This window comes from Oenanthe melanoleuca, chromosome 9 (genome assembly GCF_029582105.1).
Source record: "Oenanthe melanoleuca isolate GR-GAL-2019-014 chromosome 9, OMel1.0, whole genome shotgun sequence".
In the NCBI taxonomy this organism is placed as follows: Eukaryota; Metazoa; Chordata; class Aves; order Passeriformes; family Muscicapidae; genus Oenanthe; species Oenanthe melanoleuca.
In genome coordinates this window covers 11887755-11900793 of record NC_079343.1, presented here as the reverse complement: position 1 = coordinate 11900793, position 13039 = coordinate 11887755, and positions in this window count along the sequence as shown.

The window sequence follows — 13039 nt, the reverse complement described above, 5'->3', positions numbered from 1 at the left end:
TCCACTGACTCCAGCCAAAGCTACACAAGATGTGAATTATGACCTTGCCTGGGAATGGCTTCTTATTTAGGAAAACACTTGAGTGAGTGAGATTAATATTTCCCTGAGCCTGTACCAAAGGACTGAAGCCCAGACTCCTTTTGCAAGATTACATTGAGGGTGTACTGCTTTTAGTTTATAAAAGACATGAGCACAAATGTCTCTGGTGCTTTGGTAATCTTCCAGTCTGTAGTTCAACACTTAAACAATTTACATGTGCTAGTACAATTGTAAAATTCTTCAGAACTTAGTAGATCTAAATATGAGATTCTTTGAATGGCAAAGCTATAAAGCAGCAAAGAAACAAATTTGGGCTTTCAGCTGGCTTTTTATTTCTGAGCCAAACAACCTCTTTCTGATGAAGTCCTGGAGAGAAGTGCAGATTCTACTAAATTCAATGAGAATTTTGCTAATGATCTGAATAAATCAGTCATACTTCTTCAAGATAATGTTTTCACTCCTTTTTGAAAAGATGTGCCATTATTGCAGCTCTACAGAGACTGAATAGTTTAAAGGTCTCATAAAAGAGAGAAAAAAACAAGGTGAACTCCTCACTCAGTGCAGCCACCCTAAGCAAGGTGCAACAGAAGAAAAGCTCCAAAAGCATTCTGTTTAAAGGACTCTTTCAGAAGGATGCTCCTCACAGGCTCTTGTGGCCACCTTTCTGCTAAGACTGGGAGAGGAAAAAGACCCAGCACAGGCAAAGATGTGAAGTTCAGGAGCTAATGGCATTATGCTTTCCTGGGCACTTGAATTCAGTGAGTGGTGGCACAAATGCTATGCTCCTGAGTGATTTCCATGAAGCAGGACTGCTGGTCCTGCTCAGGGCACGTGCCCTCTGTGCCCCACTCCAGCCCTCCTCAGAGCCCACTGCTCATTGCTTAGTGGCCTTATGGGGAGAACCTTTGGGAAGTTCTATTGGCTTATAAATTGTTTTCTTCTTAAACAGTAAACAACTTCTGTTAACTTACTAGGAAAGCAGCAAGTCAGAGCCAGAGGAGGAATATGAAGTTAAACCAGCAGAGCACATTGTGCAATGCCAAAGGCCAGGCATAATGCTTTTATTTGCCTGTTTTTCATTTGCCTAACTTTTTGGAACTGCTTTTTTTGTTGCACCTTTAACACACAGTACGTGGATGTGTAAACAAGACCAACTTCCTAAACAAGAGAGCTCATTAAAAGTGAACCATGTGTGAATCTGCTGCTGCTTCAAAATAGGAAAACTATCTTACCTCAGGTATGGAGGGAGTGAGCACTGCAAACCCCTTTCAGGGCATCATTAGCATATTTTAAACTGTTAGCCAAAACAACATCCCCTGCACTGGCTCCTTGGGTCAGGGCCTTAAGGTATGCCACTCCATGTGAGCACTTCAAGAGCTGCAGTCCCTTAGCTGGAGATCAAACAAGATTTTCTCCACACAGAGAATTAAACCAACACATGAGGGTGCCTTTATCAAACTGTGTTTGATAATGAAGGCTTCAAAAAGCTAGGTGGGTCAAAATGTCAGTGCATTTCTTTTGGTCTGTTCAGGTTCTGTATTGCCATACAAATTATAGAGGGAAAGTCTCAGAATGAGAGATGTCTGTTATTTCCCTTGGGAACTATTTCATTATTGGCAAGAACTTCTCTATGTTTCTTTTCCCCCCTGCTTCCCAATTTCTTGTGATTTTTCCAAGTGGTGTAATCCAAAACAGTCTTTCTGTCTTTATATCTACCAGCATCTTAATTCCTTATTCACAAACTGATAGATCTATCAATAGATCTGTGGGCAATTCTTGAAGGAAAGTAATGTCTCTGGTATTGATTTTTTAATTAATGAATAGAGAAAATTAAGACAAGTCTTCCAAACATTCTGTCTCTACACGGTTTGCTTGAGTCAAGTTGCATGATGAGTTGAGTATGTATGCAATAAAAAATGTAATTTAAATGCCTGTTGCTTTTTAAAAGTTGTTTTATGCAAAAACTGGTGAAATTATGCAAAAAACTGGTGTCCATTATTGCATGGTAGTGGATAGACCATGAAGTTGCTCTGCAGAATGTAAAAAGCATGTAAACAATCAGAAAAGGGAATTTGAAAATGAAGGGAAGTGAGCAAAGAATACCAGCTGATGAATAAAACATTTCCCAAAGTTCAGAAAAGTCAGCTGGTCTATGTTAAAGTGGTTGCCAGGCAACTCATCTTTTAAAACAAGTACTTCTGTGGCAGATAACTCATAAAGACATTGAAATGGCAAAATTAACTGCTCTTGAACAATTTCTTCGATACATTAGGTACAAACAGGCTTTCATTCATCATCAGGCGTGCATATCTTCTTGTTATAAGTTTTTTCCTTGAACAAATGCATGTATTTTGTCCAAAGCACTGCATTTTTAACTCTTTCATCTTATTGCCCATGAGGGAACAGCTTGTAATCCCTGCCTTAGATGTGGGCACTGACATAAATCTAGCTTGGATGAAATAAGGGAACTCATTCTCTATTTTGAGAAATAGACAGTCTTGTTTGGTAGGATTAGAGCACTTGCATGTAAAGAGGGGCTTGGTTGCAGTCCACTAAATATTTTCCATGAGACAGACTGACAGTGCAGCCAGAGAGGGAGAGGCTCCTGTAATAGATTGTAAAAAAACTTTAGGATAAAAACAGGCAGGTCCTGGCAGTTCTTGCCGTGTACAGGAGGATAGAGCAGTAACTGGAGGGGAAAACTGATCATATGGAATAATTTATTTGACTTTTTCCTTTCCAATTTTTAGCTGAACAAAGTTGTGTTGTTTTTTTTTTTTTCTTATTTACTATTGTGTTCATTATTCATGATTGCTCAATGAGCACTTTAGTGAAACACTGAGCACAAAGGATGTTTGCAGGCTGATCATAGTGCCTGTGTTTTCAGCACTTTGCTACGTGCTGTTTATCATTTGTAATTGATCACCCCTCATAGTAAGATACTCTTTCCATCTCCAGATTGTATAACTGAAAGTTTTACAGCTAAGAAAGGGAAAATTGAAAAACTTTCCACAAGATTATTCTTTTCTGTTGGACATGACAAAATTGTATCTTTACTGAAATAGAAAACAAATAATTAAATATCTCTTACTGATTTCAAAGGAAATCTGTAGCATTCCAAAACCTGTTTGGGAATGTTTATAAATTCTTTTTTGAGTTCCAGCTCATCTCTGCCACTTGGAAAATGCCTGGAATAACCCACATCTCTAACAGAGCAGCAAAGGGTGGTGCACCCTTCCTGGGTATTTGATTACTGCCAGCAATGCCACCACAAGTGAGAAATCCTCATTTTGTCGTTGTCCCCCTGAGTTGCCTTCTACCGGTGATTCAGCCATACCCATTATTTCTTCAACCACATTGAGTAAAACAAAACAGAACAATCAACCCAATGACTGTGCAAAGTACCTTTCCTGTAAAAAGTTCAAATGTACCACAAAAATGCTTATTGAGATGCAAATTAATGCAGTGTCGAGTGTTTTTCTTGGTAGCTCACAGTCAGTCCTTTGCAGTGCTGCTGTGGGGACATGTGGCTGATGCTAGGACAGCAAATTTCCACTTGGCATCCTGCTGCACTCCTGGGACATTGCACTCAGAGCAGAACTGTGGCATGGACACCAGTCCCTTGGTAGCAAATCAGCCCCTGGATTTCCATCTGAACATACCTTAGCTTGGTTTTGGAGTGATTTTACTAAAATACGTTAGAGAAAGAGATCAGGATGAAAGTTGGGTAATGTTTTAATATAGTGTGTTTTTCGTGCTAATGTTGAAATGTGCAGTAATTTTTAAGGTCTGTAATCTTTTTTGTCCTCAGCCATTACAATCCCATTGAAATAATTAATTAAGGCATGGATAAGTTTAACACTCAGTTAGATGACACTTTTAAAACAAGTTTGGATATTAGGGAAAATTTATTCACTGAATGGATGGTCTAGCATGGGAGCAGGCTGCCCAGGGAAGTGGTGGAATCACCATCCCCAAAAGTGCTCAAAGCACTGTGTAGATGTGCTGTTTTGGGACATGTCTCAGGGGACCTGGCAGTGTTAGTTTGGCTGCTCTTGATCTTAGAGGGCTTTTCCAATCTGTGATTCTCCTGATTTTAAATGCTTATTTATCTACTCTTTACCTGACTCTCTGATGTTTACCATTTTCTGTGCTCAGAATTCCCTCCTGGGCTCTGCAGTCACCGAGGTGAGCGCTGGGACACGTGGCAGGGGTAGATTCACGTGTGGGGACAGTGATGTGACGTTCTGTGAGCCCTGGCACTGCCACTGTGTCTGCTCCCCACACCCCCATCAGTGGGCAAATGATGGGCTGGGATGCCAGGAACACCCCTGGAATACACAGCTAGAACCATCTTCCCCTGCATGTGTATATAAATATATATATATGTGTGTGGATAATTAATGCACATAATTACTTAGATTGCTTGATGCAGATACTTATTTTTGTTTGTAGTAAATATGTTGGAAGGCTTCAGAAACACAGTTAATGAGCCTATTTAGCTATTCAAAAGATACAGGATCTGAAACTTTGGGAGCAGGAGGTGTTGCAGGAGCTGTAGCTTTTATTCAATTCCTTGGGTCAGGCCACCAGCAGCTGTGAAAATCAATAAGGCTTACAATGATGAAATAAACTTAAAAAAGAGGCATTGACAGAGAATATTCCACAAAGCCACTCTTGATGAGTCTGAGCCTGCTCAAACCAAAACCTGGAGAAGTTTTACTCTTTATTCTAAGAGCCTTTGGCCAATATCAGGAACTTGCAGGATTCTTTGGCCAAAGTTTTCCAAAGTCCAGTCTCCTGATGGATCCAAAATGTGCCTGGATACCACAGTACTGGAGCACACTGAGGTAGTGTGTCTCTCCATCACTCCTTCCTGCACTTCATTGATGGTTTTGGTGAAGCAGATACCAGTTGTGTTTGTTTGTTTGTTTTCTTTTTCAGAATGTTTCAGGGTATAAAAAACCCACATAACCTTGCTGGTCTTGCAAGAAAAATCAAGTTGTGCAGATATTAATAGCACAGACCTGAGAGTCCTTCATGTAACTTGTTCGTGGTATAAATTTTAATATACACTGGCAGCATTCTAAATAGTATTCCAGACAGTGAAAAAAACATAAATCTTCTGATACCATTATAAATATTCTCTTCTCATTCTCCTATACTCTGATTTGATGTCATATCAGATATAACTGCAAAGACTGGAATCCATATTTTTAAGGCCAAAGGAACTATTCACAGTAGAAAGCATCTATATTGGAAAATGTATTCCTATATAAAAGCAGTCACAGCCAACACATCAGGAAAAATTTTGGTCTCTGCTTTATGTAATATACTTAAAATAAATCCTGGTTAAACGCAATTATTTTCCAAATGATTTTGGACAAATCTGATGGCCTTTAAATTTTTTTCCCCATGTGTTTAAAATGGTCAAAAGAGTATATTTGCCAAGCCCAAGCAGTCTTGAATATGTCAAGCTACTGAACCAAAATGAGCAGAATAAATAAATGAAAAAAGAAAGTCTGAGAAAATAATGTTGTATCTGTTATGTGCTGTCTCCTTTCATCTGCTTTATCATTCATGCTTGCTAGATTTTCTCTGCAGTTGGGAGGGTTAGAAAATGAGAAACTGAGGTTTTGCATAATCACATGATTCCAGGAAATGCACTTTTAGGGAAAATGACCAAGTGTCACAGACAGTTGACAAGCCTGACAAGCCAGGAGAGGTTGCTGTCAGTTTCTGGGTGTGAACTTCCAGTTTTAGCCAGTTATGAACATTATGCCATTTGTTACTTTGGAGTAGCATTTATTTATTAACTCATTTCACCAAAGAAATAGTCAACTTTGCAAGTGTCTTCAAATCATTTGCTGTCATATGATTTGTAACACTTTTTATGGCCTCTGTAATTTAGGGTAAAGTGATTTAAAATATATACCTTGATTAGATCTACATTAGTCTTATATTTTTTATGTCAAATTATATAAAAATGGAAATAATGATTAATTTTGCTATAGGAAATTTCACCGAGTTATAATAATTTCAGTCTTATCTCTTTGAGCTGCATGTTTCTCCTATTGCTTTAAAACTAATTTAGGCCACATTATATACAAAATTAAATCTTACTTTTATAGCTACACCCTTGGGGTTCAATGAAAAGACTTTATGAGCTAGAAATTAAAAGTACTGGTTGAAAATACTATTACATTATACAAGCTATTATTAAGGCAATTTACAAAGTTGGTATTAAAACTATGCACATTTTTCATTGTTAGCACCCATATATTCAGCAAGCCCATGGGACCATTTTGTACATAATCTGGCAAATAAAATCAATTGGAAGGTAAACAGTAAGTCCACAGCATTTCTTGATAGGGAAAATTGCTCTATAATAACTGCAAAGCAGATTTAGCTTCAGATTGTTATTAATTTAGGTGATACACATCACATTTGTTAAATGTAAAAATCAGTTTGAAACTCTGTGTTCCACAAATATTGGAGAACACACAGAAACTCTGAGTTTGTTTTCTCATAGAAAACCCCGATACCTTATATTCAAAGAAATTAAATTAGGCACAAATCTCTTTTGCATCTTAAATATGTAGTCATGGTTAATTTTTGACTCTTGCATATATTTCCAGAATTTGGAGGCAATATAAGTGCTTGTTTTGCTTGGACTGTAGGTCACATAATGCATGGCTTAATGCTTTTATTTATGAACAGTGATGTAAAATAACTTCCAACATGATTTATTGTCTTGTAATTGCAAGGGTGCTTAAAGAGCAGAGACCAGCAAGAAGCAGGATGGAATATCAAATGTTGGCCCAAGGTGACAATACTGAGGCAGAGCCACATGAGCATGCAGTTGGTCCTTTAATGTTATGTATTTGTATGTTCACATTGGAGCACCCTAGGTGTTTTATCAAGGTGGGACAACTGTGCTCAAACAGAAGGGGAAAGGATTTATTTTTCCTCTCTTGTGGAAACCCACTACAACAGTGGAAATGTTTTGCCAAAAAAGCTGCTAGCAGGACTGGCTGGGTGCAGTGTGAGTGTTGGAGGAGTTGGAAGGATGGAGCATTTGCTGCAGCAATCCCTGGCTGCTCTGTGGCTGCAGGGGTCTTTTTTGGGAAGGTCTTGTTGCTGTGACTCAGAGGTTTTTTCCATCTACTTTACTCTAATTACTCTAATTTTACAGGAAAACTGACACATTGCTGATGGAGTCAGAGGACAAGGAAGGGCATTCTTCCCTTGGTTTCCAGGTCTGGGTTCTAGCTAGCATTTGGCAGTAAGCAGAGAGGACTTTTGGGATTTATTCTGAGGTTTAGACCTGTGATTTGTTTGGCCCATCAGTTCTTGCAGAGGAGTCTGAGAAAACCTCCCCAGAGTTTTTGGTGGACTGATCTAGACTTTAACCAGACCAGGAGAGAGCAAGGATGCTCAGGCTGCTGCTGCAGGTTCAGTGGGGATATTAATTACAAACCTGTCCAGATTCTGGGTAAAACAGAATATTGTAAATGTGCTGCCCAGTCATGGGCAGCCAGCTTTCAGGGGATGCTGTGGGAGTGCTGAAAGACAGAGATCCTTTCCTTGGATGCTCAGCAGTCAGCCCCTCTAGGAAAAGTATGGATTAGGTGTCAAAGGTGACTGGCACACTGTATAATCAAGCCAATAAACTCTGATGTGTTGCTGACCAAAAGAAACTTTGACTGCTCCTGTTGTGTTGGGACAGAGGAAATTCCTTTCAGGAATGTTGTGTAGAGCTGTTGTGACCTGAAGCCTGCTGCCAGTCTGCACTGAGGGGTCACAGAAACACCTGAAAGTGCCTGATTTTATTTATGTGAGGGATCAATAACCCTTTAAATGAAATAACCCAAGAGTGTAAGCTTAGGAACTCCTTTGTTTTTTTTTTTTTTTTTTTTTTGGTTTTTTTTTCATGTTACATGAAAAATTTGAGAAGAAACATGATTTTATTTGGCTAACAAAATCTCCCCTAACCACTCAACTTTATTCCCATTGCTGACTATAAAGATATGATTTATAGAGATTAAAGAAGCCTAATAAAAAAGGAATAGCTCTGATATTGTATTTAATTTTTACAGTCTCTATTATCTTCTTACTGTCCCTTAAAGAAAAAGCTTTTATAACTATTCAAGTATCATGTAAACATTGATATTATTAGATATTCATATTTTATGGCCTTGGAAAGTGTTGACATATAATTAATTTGATTATGGATAAAGTAATTGAATTTTAGATTGCCTACATTAATTTATTAAACACTGTAAAAGATAATAGATTGAGTGCAAAGGGAAATGGAAGAAATTATGTGTACTCAGAAAACTATCAAGCATGTTTAACATGTTTGTACAGAGGAAGGAAAAAAAAGACATTATGTAATACATCAATCAACCCAGGGAGATTACATTTCAAGGCCTTTTTGTATTGAACAAATAGAGCTTGATTTTTAGTCTTTTAGAAGTATCTGAATTTACAATAGTTTAAATTTATAAATAATGCATTTTACTTTTGTTGCTATTGTTATTATGGCCTGAGGATCAAAGCCTCAAATTAAGTATCTGAATTAAATATAACCACCCCTAAGAACTGATTATCACCACACCATATCCTATTTGTATAACTTTTCAGATTTAAATAACTGAATGAATTTAAAAAATATTTAAAATGAAGGAAAAAAGTTTAGGGGTGGGACACATCAAACCACAGGACCTGGAAACCCTTACACACATGCATCCTCTTCACTGTGTGGCTCTCTTCCCTTGAATGGGGATCCTTGTTACCCACACTGACTTCAGGAAATTATTTAACATAGAGTTGGCATAATAATGGTCTTATAAATAAAATGGTATGAAACTGATTAGATTTCTTACTAAATGATATGTTCTCAGTAAAACCAATGAAAGTTCATGTGTCTGCATGCAGAGATCTCTTTGTGTATGGTTTTGAAGCAGAGAGATCTACTAATCTAATTTTTCTCTTATGAAATAGTGTATTTCATTCCTTTTACTCAATTGTATCTTCATCACTTTCCCATTGGTTTTAGCAAAAATATGTTAGGATCTTCTTAAGTCTTGGAGAGTTTTGCAGAAATGCAAAAAATGATGTGTGCAAAGCTTTGTATGGGATTGTTTTAGATTTTGATGTTGGCAATTTTCTGTCTCTTCCCGACTGCTTTCAATTTATTGTTTAAATTTTATTCTAAGGAGACCATACTTATGACAATCTTTGATCCCAGGTCTACAAACAGGTACATCCTTACAAATATGAAGAATCACAATAGTCAGGAGTTACCCATATAATTACACCTTCCTATTAATTCTCTTAATTACTTTCTACTTATCAGTTTTTTTTTCTGTGGTATGTTAGAGAAAATTTTTGACTTACAAAGGCTAAAGGAAAAAAATTCTTCAACCCTTATCAGGAGTTATGTCCTCATATCTTTTAAAGGTGAATTGAACTTTTAAAGGCTAAGGTTTTCTTATGAGAAAGGATGATAATATAAAGAAAATACATGTTAAGCTAATGTCTTGCAGTATGTCTTACCATATTCTTGTTAAAACAAGATATTTTTTGGTGGAATATCACTCAGTTCTAAATGAGGATTCATTTCAAAGAGAGTATTTTTGTCAGTATGTTTTATTGCCATAATATACTACATTTGACATACATAAACATCAAATTTTGATATGTTTAGGCCAAGATATGTAACCTTTCTCCTTTTTCAAAGTCTTGATTTTAAAATTCTGAATTATGCTGTGCTGATTTGTTACCTTTGACGCTTGTCTGACACTCACCTATTTTGAATTGATGGGAGTACTATTAGATTGAACCATTTCCTGGGGTGCAGTCATATATTTTTGAAATCTAATCACAATGAGCTCTTTACTACAAGAAACAATACATGAATATTGCTGACATCTTATAAAGCAGATAGAAAGAACAGAACATTAAATGCCCAAGTTAATTCCATACATAAAAGAGAGACTAGTTTAACTTTGTCTTATCATATTTCATAGTAGATGCATATACAGATGTGATATAAACCTATTACTGCAATAAAAGCAATCCTTTGCTACTAAAAACCTCTGATTAACAATGAATTTGGTAATGATTGCTATTACAGCTACTATTTAATGCAAGCAAAAACTGAACATAATTTTCAAATCTCCTCGGTCCTTGTTATTTATGATTCTGATTTTTGAAGGTCAGATTATTTTTCATTCTCTTTAAGAATTCACTTGGTATATGAAATGTTTACTTCATGTCTGAACGACAACCAATCTTGTTTTAATTAAATATACCTCCTGACATTGTTTTAACATATCAGTGAATTCAAATCAGTTAGTAAAATGTTAAGCAAATCAAATTTGTAGTCACTCTCCACTCTGAATATCCACTTCTCTAGTTTCTTCCCACCTGCTGTCATGTGTTAATTTTTTTAAAGCATCATCTATTTGCAAAAAAAGAAAGAAATTGGTATTGTCTTGTGTTGTTTCATCCTTAAAGTGAAACCATTTGCAAGAAAATTATGGGTCCCTAGTGCTGAACTTCTTTGCATATTAATTTTGTTAGCCTTACCTCCTGTGGTCTTTAGTTCTGGAAGGCCTATTAGATAATACACAAGATAAATTTTCCCTGGTATCTTACAGCTAGTCAGAGGAAAATAATCCTTTCTTCTTAAAACTTAAAAATTGCAATATTAGCCGTGCATACATTCTCCCTATTTTATTAGTAAAGATTAATTTAATTAAGCACAATAATCTAGTCCATATTGGTTATATTTGTTTCCAGGTCTCAAGGAATTTATGCTTATCTTAATAATTGTGTCTAATAATGGATAAGAAATAGATTCTGCACAAAATTCTGTCAAATGGCGGAGGCAGGATGGGCTTTGATGGAATTTGTGTGTTTTATCTGAAATGCAGAAGCCAAGGGAAGCTGAGTAGTTGGAATAGTTGTGGTCAGGCACAAGCATCAGGCACTCTACATGGTTACAAAAGTGGATTTAATTGGATAAGGTTGGATGGCTGAAGACACTTAGATGTTGAGAACTAGAGAAAGATGCTTGGTGAGGACACAAAAGTGTCCAAGCAGACAAGACACAACTCCTATTTTCAGCCTGTGTCAGTGAATATTTTGGCATTTAGGTGAGTTTCTCTAAGTGTTCAAGTACCTGCAAATTCCTTTGGAAATCTGTCTTGGGGCTATGATTACATAGCAGCTGACTTTCCGTTGGTTTCTCTGTGCTAGGAAATGAATTTGTGGTTTTTGGAAAGAAAGTGCTGGTGCCACAACTTGTCCATTTACAAATGACCGAATTACAGGTCAAATTTCTTCAGCTGCTTGAATGTATTTGCCGTTTGCACCCAAGTATCATAACCTTTTTGTCACAACAAAAGAAATGAGTGGAAAGTCCTCAGTTCTTGACAGAGAACTTGTTTTTGAGTTATGTTTTCCCTCAAAACATCCTCTGCTTTATGAACAATAGAACTGTTAATATCTCTCAGAACTTTATAGCTGAACAGAGACCAGTCAATTTGTTTCAGGATTTCCAGCTCATACTCTGAAAACAAAGTGAGCCCATATTTAGGCTACATCACATCATTATTTACTGGCACTGCCTATTGTTTAAAATGGCACACCAGGCCACAATCCTATAGTAGTATTTTAGACTCTAAAAGTATGGTGGAAAAAAAGACATTTTCATAGTTGCTGACATCTCTGATTTACAACTGCATTGGGAACTAGTTATCAAACAGGTTTCTATGCTGTTACCAGATGTTTCTAAAAATCTGTTTTATTTTTTAGTGAAAATCTTTAAGACATTCTAAAGGCATTTTTTCCTCATATATATTTTATGTCATTAAATTGTTCTTAAATCACATACGACATGTAGATGTTCACTGCTCCTGAGAACTGTTAAACCATTATCTCTGACCCTTCCATTACCTGTGAGGCTTTCTGGGAAAGAAAATTCACCTTTTTTTTCCTCCCCCATATTAACCCACACCTAAATCAGACACACAAGGGGAGAGCACTCTTAACAGTGTGCCAAAAGTGAGAATTCACACTTAAACTACAAAATTTATTTGGGTGATTTCCTTCAAAGAAAAAACCTATTGAAACTCACAACTTATCTCTTTTTCTGTAAGTTTGTTAGCATTAAGACAAATGGACAGATTTAGAGTGTGGTATCTGCCAATGTCAAAATAGAGTGGCTTTTTCTAGTTTATTATGAAATTATTAATATTAACCAATTAAATATGCAAAATATATTTTGTGTATTCAGATGCAAATATCTTACAGATAATGGTCTGAAAGCATGTTAAATGGAGTTTTCCCCAATTAATACTTGGCTATGGGATAAGTAATGAAAATAAATACACAAGCTATCAATAAGAAATCACAGACAAGATCTACTCTGTTTCCTTGGGCAAATCTTTTGACCTTTCAATATTCCTGTTGTCCCTCTTTTTGCATATTTGATCTGCTTAGACTGTGGGGTGTCTGAAGAGAGAACTGGTTTTTCTGTGTTTGTGGAGCCCCCAAACAGTTGTGAGATCTCGGTTTTCTGCAAAGCCTCAAGGCACTGCCAGGCTGTTGATGCACCAACCTTTCAATTTACTGAAGTTTCTGCTTTATTGCTAGAAACAGGATCTATCAATACAAAATGGCTTTCAGCCTATGTTCTTTCATCAGAGTGCTTGCCTACCATGTGCAGAGACCTGATCTCTGCAGGGGCCGTTTGCCATCTCCTGATTTCTGCTTCTGCTTTTGCATATGGCTTGTAGGAAGCAAGGAGGAGGAGAAGGATTTTACTGCAGATTCTGTTAGAGAAGAAGTGACATCACCAAGAGATAGAAAGAGGAGAGCAATGAGCTTCCCTGCAGGGCAAGGGAGAGTAAAGAGAATGTCATGGCAGTGTATTTGGGGAAGCAGGTTGGAGAGAAGAATGAACAGAAGGAGAGAGAGCAATAGAGAC